The following is a 10102-nucleotide window of genomic DNA, read 5'->3' as shown; positions in this document are numbered from 1 at the left end:
ATAAATAAATGTTAGTGCGATCTCGACTTCTGATTTCAACCTAAGTATAGCACCAGATCGCTGTGATCCACAGACAATGTTTTCAAAATTTATGAAATCATATAATAGTAAAGAGTAAGCTACCATAAATTATTGTAGCCGAAGCGAGTTGTTGCTAATAAGAACCTAAAAGTTTATTTAAGCAAAATTCATAAAAAATTTTGACTGGTGCCTCCACTGAGCTGGGACTGTTACTAACAGCGAAGTCCTACATCAACTGCGCACAAAACTAAATATTCATGTAGGTAGACTAACTTGTGAACCCCCATAGAGTGTAGATAACACTGCAAAAGTTCTAAAACTTTTCGTCTTACAGTTTCAGAGATTTGGTTGCCCTACAAAAATAAACATCTCTCAAATGAAGCTAACACAAATAATTATATGTCCAGACTGATTTATTAGCCAGAAGTAAATACGGCTCTGTGACAACTGCATGTAAGTCCCTACTGTGGCTGACTTGTGAAAATTTCAAACAGTCGAGTGGTATACGCAACTGGAAATGTAACTAGCTTCCAGTTAAGAACTCAAAATAAACGGGAAAGCTTGTGAAAACAAAAAATAAAGCCAGAGTCCAAACTGCGACTCAACAGCGAAACTTTTGCACATGTGGAGGGTAATCACGCCAGTTATTTAAAGTTTTAAGTGAAATGTGCGGCGCGTTCAATGCACAGAGTAACACAGGTCATGCTCCTGGCATAGCCCAAAACCGAGCCTCTCCCTTCACTGTCAGTCATGGCCTCATTTATTCTCTGGCTGGATTCACCAAGAGCACATGCCATTAGCGTTCATGCCACAGAAAAAAATTATAATTTACTTTCTTAATGCTAGCTAGTTACTTAGGTGGATGCATATTTTCGACTTTTGTACTTTAAGATGTTACAGCAAATATTTCGATGATAGTCCTCTCAGAATTAATAAAAAATATAATTAAGATGGTTGCACAATTTTACTAAATCATTAAAGACGCCTACCGTTGCGGCCTAAAGTTAAGAGCCGGCACACCAGTGAGAAACGAGAGAGCGGAGAGGGCTGTGAAGAAGGCTTCAGCCAATCGCACGCTGGCCGACCCCTCTCCAGGACGACAACGCGACGGCAGCGCCCTCTATCCGTAGACGACATACGCGCCGCGCCGACTGGTTGTGGCCCGCGTCTACAGTAGCATCAACATAAGCACTTCTAGGCCAGCGACTTAGGAATTGTACACAGGGTGTTACAAAAAGGTACGGCCAAACTTTCAGGAAACATTCTTCACACACAAATAAAGAAAAGATGTTATGTGACATGTGTCCGGAAACGCTTAAATTCCATGTTAGAGCTCATTTTAGTTTCGTCCACCTACGCTCAATGAAGCACGTTATCATGATTTCATACGGGATACTCTACCTGTGCTGCTAGAACGTGTGCCTTTACAAGTACGACACAACATGTGGTTCATGCACGATGGAGCTCCTGCACATTTCAGTCGAAGTGTTCGTACGCCTCTCAACAACAGATTCGGTGACCTATGGATTGGTAGAGGTGGACCTATTCCATGGCCTCCACGCTCTCCTGACCTCAACCCTCTTCACTTTCATTTATGGGGGCATTTGAAAGCTCTTGTCTACGCAACCCCGGTACCATGTGTAGAGACTCTTCGTGCTCGTATTGTGGACGGCTGTGATACAATACGCCATTCTCCATGGCTGCATCAGCGCGTCAGGGATTCCATGCGACGGAGGGTGGATGCATGTATCGTCCCTAACGGAGGGCATTTTGAACATTTCCTGTAACAAAGTGTTTGAAGTCACGCTGGTACGTTCTGTTGCTGTGTGTTTCCATTCCACGATTAATGTGATTTGACGAGAAGTAATAAAATGAGCTCTAACATGGGAAGTAAGCGTTTCCGCACACATGTCCACATAACATATTTTCTTTCTTTGTGTGTGGGGAATGTTTCCTGAAAGTTTGGCCGTACCTTTTTCTAACCCCCTGTATATTGGAGAACATTGTTTATTTTGCATGTGCCCTTTGCTTGCGACACCTCTATATTTCTCAAAGTTAATTATTGACATTTATTTTCTGTAATGAAATTCATTAATATGAATCACTTGAATTGTTGTCTAGCGACTCGAGAAAGCAGGTTTCCTAGGCATCCCATATTTGACGAGTATTTGACTAGTAGGCAGGTTTCAACACCTACATTCGTTGCTGACAAGCAATAGGAAATTGCAGACTGCTTCTGGTAGACAGTCAGTATTCTTCCAACTTTATTAGAATTTAAATATGGGCGACTACAAATTACTAAACATTAAATGGATGAAAGTCATGTAAGAAGCAATGCTGAAAACACATAGGACCTCCAGAATGAGATTTTCACTCTGCAGCGGACTGTGCACTGATATGAAACTTCCTCGTAGATTGAAACTGTGTGCTGGACCGAGACTCCAGACCGAGACCCGAACTCGAGACCTTTGCCTTTCACGGCCTAGGGCTCCAATGACTGAGCTACCCAAGCACGACATTCGACCCATCCTCACAGCAGGTAGGAGATGAGGTTTTGGCAGAATTGAAGCTATGAGGACAGCTCGTGAGATGTGCTTGAGTAGCTCAATACGAGGAGCACTTCCCCGCGAAAGGCAAACGTCCGGAGTTCGGATCTCGGTCCAGCTAAAAGTTTTAATCTGCCAGGAAGTTTCACATAGGGGCGTATGACAGTATCCTTGCAAATAGGGAATTGCTGTTATATGCGACTATCTTCTTTGATCAGTTGTACTGACTTTTGACTAAATTCCTACGAAATGTATTTTATCGGATATAGGGGATACATACATCAGCAGATGCGCATTGCCAAACTGTTTCGTCTCACATCTTGATTCTTCTTCTGTCATCACTGGTCAAAGTTTTATGTATTTCGCGAGGTTTGTCCTTTACCGTTTTCTTCGCCACTATCGAATATCAATCAATTTACATGGTACCTGAACCGGGCGTAGTTACCCTAAAGAAACATAACACGCTGTTGAGCGATATAGCTGGGACAGAAGGCGAGATAGCGGAGTTTGGAGTTGCAAACATGCATAATCTGTTATTTAAATAAAAGTCAACACTTGTCAGTAAAATAGCTTTTTAAAAATAAATAATAAATTAAACAACTTAATTAATGTCAACGAGGAAATGAGATTAGCAGTTGACGCCAGCAGAAGATCTTTTAAACAATCAAAAAACCAGGCAATTTCTCAAACATTAACAGGTGTCTGATGTCAACCAACTGCATATTAATAATCAAAACATTAACAGTTCCGAAATTTCTCAATTGGCTTTTAAATATAAAATTTAAAAAAATGGCTCTGAGCACTATGGGACTTTACTCCTGAGGTCATCAGTCCCCTAAAACCTAGAACTACTTAAACCTAACTAACCTAAGGATATCACACACATCCATGCCCGAGGCAGGATTCGAACCTGCGACCGTAGCGGTCGCGCGGTTCCGGACTGTAGCGCCTTGAATCGCTCGGCTACTCTGGCCGGCACATGTAAAATCAAGTGTTTGCAGCAGATTATGTAACAATTAACAGGTGCCAACCAAGCGATGCGTCACGTCCGTTGGTGACATAAGTTTAGAACGAGAAAAAGTTATACAGATGCAATTCAGCCCCGCGGCAGGCGGTTTAACCCGACGGACAGATGGGCGTTGTGAATTGGCCATCCATACGGGTGCTGATGTATGGGGCAATTCCCGTACAACGTGAACTGCAACAGACTAAGAAGTAACCTTAGAAAACTAGTAATAGTGTACTGCTTTACAGAGGGCGGCAAATGTTTCATTATATTATCATTCAAGAGCCAAACACAACCAAATAAAAAACAAGCATCTGCCCAGTCAATGAGAATAGAAATAAAAGGTGCCCACAAAATTAATTGACAGACAGTTACTTGTAGTAATTAAACAGGAGAAACTGTCATCAAACACTGGTTTGAAATGGAAAAAAATTCAAACTGGCCTGCTTTCTAACATGTTTTGCGGGAAGAAACTAGCCATAAGTAACGAACTGGGCAGCTCTTAGTAACGTAACCTCTGTTATTTCAAACAGCTAAGCAAACGAATCTCAGATTTCATACTTGGTTTAACAGACTGCTCCTAACATCTACAGTAGAAATGTACATTCTTATTTTAGATGAATTTACTATAGAAAATCTCGGGACAGATCAACTGACGAACCCACCAAAATGTTTTACAGACAATTAAAATGATTACAGTAAAAGGCGCTCTGATTAAATTAGACTCATCCCGCTAAAATGTTTTACAAACGTTAAACTGAAATGATTACAATAAAAAGGCACTGTGATTAAATTAGACTAAGCCCACGTCAATGTTTTGCAAATGCTGAACTAAAATGATTACAGTAAAAAGGCTCTGAATAATGTCATTCCGCTACCTCTGTAACACAGACCACGCTACTTCCACACATTTCACAAACAATTGCGACTAACGTCTGTAATGAAACTGAGTTGCTTCCATTAAGGTAAACTTAAGATCTTTTGGAGCGAACCCCCATCAACAGCAAAGCAGGGCAGGGGAAACTACTCGCTGCACTACGACTTAAACAAAACAAGACACAGATGCCACAGAGAGAGTTTCGCCAACATCTTTGATGAACCGCTAGCGAAATGGCGCTGAAAATCTCCATATGCTCGTCACAAGCAAATTTCCAGAGTCACATCGCCGCCAGAGCGGAATGAGGTCTGTGCTCTGCAAAAGCCATTTTGCTGTCGGCTGTAGACAACGGATGTATACCGCCCTCACGCGCCACAAGTTCTCCTTCCAATTCGCCCCACAAATACTGCCAACTAGCGTGCTGGTCAAAGCTTCTCCCGTGGAGAACCACCGAAGATCGTCCCTCACTAATGAGATCTAGCGATCGATTGATCGATGCGAGCAGACACGACTCAGTTCCTATAGAAATGTTATCTCGAACTGTTTCTGCGTCGAGATCTTTAAATCGAGAATCGGTGAATCATGCTTTTTTGTTCCTTGTACGGTGGCCGTGATACTAGCAGGTAAGAAAAAAAAGGTTGATTACTCGCATAAAACGTGCTCAGATGACCGGTATAGCAGAACATACTGTCGTGCCAAAATATGAGAATGCCAGAGTGAGACCACTCAGCTAAGCATTGACATCTCGAACTTTCGAAACGTTAATTTACAGCTCGTTTCTCTTCCTCTTCGTGTTTTCTGTTTTTAGACCAATTTGTTAAATTTTCCCGACTAGACGCAAGTGTCTATTTTTAAATTTTCGACTGAACGTCCTCTACACCACTGTGCTACGTTGTTAATAATCATCGTTTAAATTCTGTGAATTAGTCCTTGCAGTCTATCTAAAACACTTAATTCGATTAAGTTCTACACATACCCGCATACAGTGTACTTAGAGGGCAGCCTGGCTACTTTAATATCATTTCAAAAACCTTGTTTCTCACTGCACATCCCACCGGGCTGGGTGTGGACCACGGAGGTACCGATTTAGGATTTCCAGTCGAATAATTTGTCTCATAACCTATGAAACACACTGAAAATTTTGGTTGCTACTTGGGGAACGGAATTTACATCGGAAAAAATGTACATCTAGTCAAAATACTGTGTGTATTATGTGTACGTGTATGTCAAACAGTTATAAAAATGCATAGTTTCTCATTTATTATAACATACCTGTACACAGGGTAATTTCAGTTACGTTATTTGTAAACGTTGAATGTTCATGCAAGTCCTCTGCTATTCGAGCCCCACGATTTGTTACTTGCATAGTCGCTTCCGTGTACGAAAAAGTTACGGGTGAAATTCAAACACGTCCTAACATTACACCAAAGACATACCGGGTGATCAAAAAGTCAGTATATATTTGAAAACTTAATAAATCACGGAATAATGTAGATAGAGAGGTACAAACTGACACACTGGCTTGGAATGACATGGGGTTTTATTAGAACCAAAAAAAATACAAAAGTTCAAAAAATGTCCGACAGATGGCGCGTCATCTGATCAGAATAGCGAAATTAGCATAACAAAGTAAGACAAAGCAAAGATGATGTTCTTTACAGGAAATGCTCAATATGTCCACCATCATTCCTCAACAATTGCTGTAGTCGAGGAATAATGTTGTGAACAGCATTGTAAAGCATGTCCGGAGTTATAGTGAGTTATTGGCGTCGGATGTTGTCTTTCAGCATACCTAGAGAAGTCGGACGATCACGATACTCTTGCGACTTCAGCTAATAATCGCACGGACTGAGGTCTGGGGATCTGGCAGGCCAAGCATGACGAAAGTGGCGGCTGAGCACACGATCATCATCAAACGACGCGCGCAAGAGATCTTTCATGCGTCTAGCAATATGGGGTGGAGCGCCTGGTTCTAATAAAGCCCCATGTCATTCCAAGCATGTGTGTCAATTTTTAGCGCTCTATCTACATTATTCCGTGGTTTATTAAGTTTTCAAATTTATACTGACTTTTTGATCATCCGCTATATTACATCGTGTCTTGCTCATCTAGTTGAAGCACCGTTTGTTTTTCAAAGTGCGAAAAGAACAATACCGGCCGTTATGGGGGTTCAGTAAGTGGTACTCTTGACCGTGATAACTGTGTTACAGACATTTTCCATGGCCTTGGTCACTATTGATAGTACAATACTACTAAACAAATTGTAACTACTAGATCTAACAGACATAGCAAACGACTGGTTCCTGTCCTACTTGGAAAATAAAATGCAACTGTTAGAGACAGTTCACACTACTGTTGATGATAAACTTTTAGTGAAACAGTTATTAGATAAAAAGTATAAAGATAGATATCCCACAGAGTAGTATTTTGCGTTCAGATCACACAAAGCAAAGAAATCTAGAAGATATCGGCTCTAATGTGCAAACATTAAGAACCATGAGCACTTGTTCATCTTTGATTCTGTGAAACGTATCTCTTCTACTGAAAGACCTCTGGTTTCCAAATTTTGGGTGGATGTACTATGGACCAAAACAACAAAAAATATGCAGTAAACGTGGGGTCTAGTGTGCACACCTTAAGAGCTATGAACACCTGTTCAGTAGAAATGTGGTTCACAGCAGCGAAGACGAACAATTGCACATAGCTCTTAAGGTGTACATTTTAGAGCCCATGCTTAATACACACATTTTTCTTGTTTTGGTGCATACTATCACTTCTGAAAGTTTGTTGGTGGGATTCTGGTTCACAATGTATACCAATGACCTTGCAGATGGTACAAGATCTGGAAAAGAAGTTCGCTTTTTTGATGGGGTGAATACTCATTGTCAATTAATATTCAAGAGCACACAAAGATACGGATAAAGAGAACATCGTCAGCATGATAAATTACAGAAGTTTTATTACCAGTGTTTAACCACCCGTTCCTTGTGGCGACATATTGTTTCTACAAACATTCAATAGTTGGCTATGCGATCCTATTCTAGAGATAAAAACTTCAAAATGTCATCACAATTTTTAAACTGCAGAAGACTAACGTATGTGGTCAGACTCATATTAAGGGACTATTTAAAAGCTGGTTATCCTTAACACACCAAGTGAGAACATCTACCGATCTGTTGTGTATGTCAGGGAAATCATTAGTAAATATTTCATTACTAGTTCTATACACATTCATGGAACATTAGACTGCTTGGACTTCAATTTATCAAATAAAACACGCGGATAGATATGCTCATTTGCAGCACACTTGGTAAACCATCATATCCTGTAATAACGAAATAAAAAGTCAAGTACTATTAAAGCCATTATTTTTGCTTTGACTTTTAGTTTTACTTAAAAATCGCTATAAACGCTTGTATATTCTACACACTACATGAGAACTCTTATTGCAAATTTATTCAGATATAACGAAGTTTATGCGGTGGTGGTATACAATATTGTTTCTTCCTATGTATCACGTAAATGTCAGTTTTTTTTAAATTTTGGTTTTATTTTTTATTTTTTTAAATCATAGCTATAGCTTGTGGCCAGCTCATAGTAGTGCTCACACTCGCGCCGCGCTTATCAAATGTTATGCGATGGTTGTGGCAGCCCTCGATACCGTATCGAGCTCTGATGTGTATCGGGAAATCATTAGGCTGTTCCAATACGGTTATTGTTCCCCGAGCCCCAGAAGTATCGTTTACCCTGCGTTACTTCATTTGAATCTCTAAAAGGCGGATCTCTGACAACCGAACATCCATGTGTAACCTAAAACTTTTGCAAGCAGTGCAGGACTAGTCTGGGATCTGAGATCAGTTCAACACACATCCCTTAATCTCTGTGAAAAATATTTGCTGCTCGTTGTTTATGTTTCTCTAGGTAAGCCGTGGCCACCTTAAAAGTACTACACTCTTCCCCAAGCCTTTTCTTGTAAGTAATTTATCTTCCAGTATTGATAGCAAATTTGTTGCATGAAAAATTAATAAAACACTTAACTGTACTTATAGCTGGAGCATAATGGACCAGTTTTAGGTTTTACAGTGTCAATGAAATTTCCTTAAACGAAAATACGTTGTGCATCCCAGTTATGGTTTTGCTTTAATCACAATGATTGTAATTCATATTTTGTACATATATTGTACATAAAATTAGGAGAAGAGTATTGATACATGTTTAGTGAACGACTATAATCAAGCAACAGTCTTTACTATTCGAGTTAGACAGTATATTGTAACCACTGCGACGATATGCTATAATGCACTGTCGAAATCCACACAGAATTCATTGACAAAACTGGGAAGCTCTTAAACTAGATTTTTGAAGTGGTCCGCAGCAATAGCAATTAATGTACAAAGATTTCTGAAAAAAAGGTTTTGAAATGGAATAAAAGATTATGGTACGTTTGAAAAAAAAATATCCCTGGAAAAGAGAGTATGAGATTACTGAAAATTTTGTGGTCCTGGTGGACAGATATTCGGAATGCAAATAGTGAAAAAACACTAGAAATACACACATCAAAAAAAGTTTTGCATCACCACGGTTGCCAGAACTCCTGAAGATAGATGTTGACTGTGGATATTGTATCACAGACACAGTCCCTTTGACTGTTCAGAGATGTCACTAAACCCGCCCAAAGATGTAAACAACCATGCATGAACAGCGCGTATTAGACGGAGGGGGTTTGACAGCCGATCAATTCAAGTCATTCCACCAGGAAGGAGGAACACGGCTCGTGTTGTCTGTAGTTCAACCAAACCTAGGCGGTCAATACCGCGGTTCGATAGCGTCAGTATTGGTACTTTGTGCCAAGAAGGGCTCTCAGCAAGGAAAGTGTCCAGGCGTCTCGGAGTGAACTAAAGCGATGTTGTTCGGACATGGAGGAGACACAGAGAAACAGGAACTGTCGATGACATGCCTCACTCAGGCCGCCCAAGGGTTACTATTGCAGTGGGTGACCGCTACCTACGGATTATGGCTCGGAGGTCCATCTTTGCAACCACAATACCATGCAGGGCGGTAAAGATGAGCCCAACAACATGCCGAATGGACCGCTCAGGATTGGCATCACGTTCTCTTCACCGATGAGTGTCGCATATGCCCTCAACCAGACAATCGTCGGGGACGCGTTTGGAGGCGATCCGATCAGGCTGAACGCCTCAGACACGCTGTCCAGCGAGTGCAACACGTTGGAGATTCCCTGCTGTTTTGGGTTGGCGTTATGAGGGGACGACGTACGCCACGACGAATACAGGCATGCATCAATGCAAGAGGGCGTGCTACTGGGTATTAGAGGTACCCGTGTGTATAACGAACTGGACCACCACCTCTGAAGGTGGTACAACACACAATGTGTGGTTTTCATGAGCAATAAAAAGGGAGGCAATGATGTTTATGTTGATCTCTGTTCCAATTTTCTGTACAGGTTCCTGAACTCTCAGAACCGAGGTGATGCAAAACTACATTTGATGTGTGTAAAATGACGGTAATTTAAACCATCGTAGGATGCTAAACAAGAGGATAACCTCGTTAACGGTCTGTTGGTCTGTGATGCCTCGCCGTGATAGCTTACGCACTTATATTGTCTACACGTCGTGGGCGGTATTGTGATGT

Source organism: Schistocerca piceifrons, chromosome 5 (genome assembly GCF_021461385.2).
Source record: "Schistocerca piceifrons isolate TAMUIC-IGC-003096 chromosome 5, iqSchPice1.1, whole genome shotgun sequence".
NCBI lineage: Eukaryota > Metazoa > Arthropoda > Insecta > Orthoptera > Acrididae > Schistocerca > Schistocerca piceifrons.
This window is presented reverse-complemented; position numbering follows the sequence as displayed.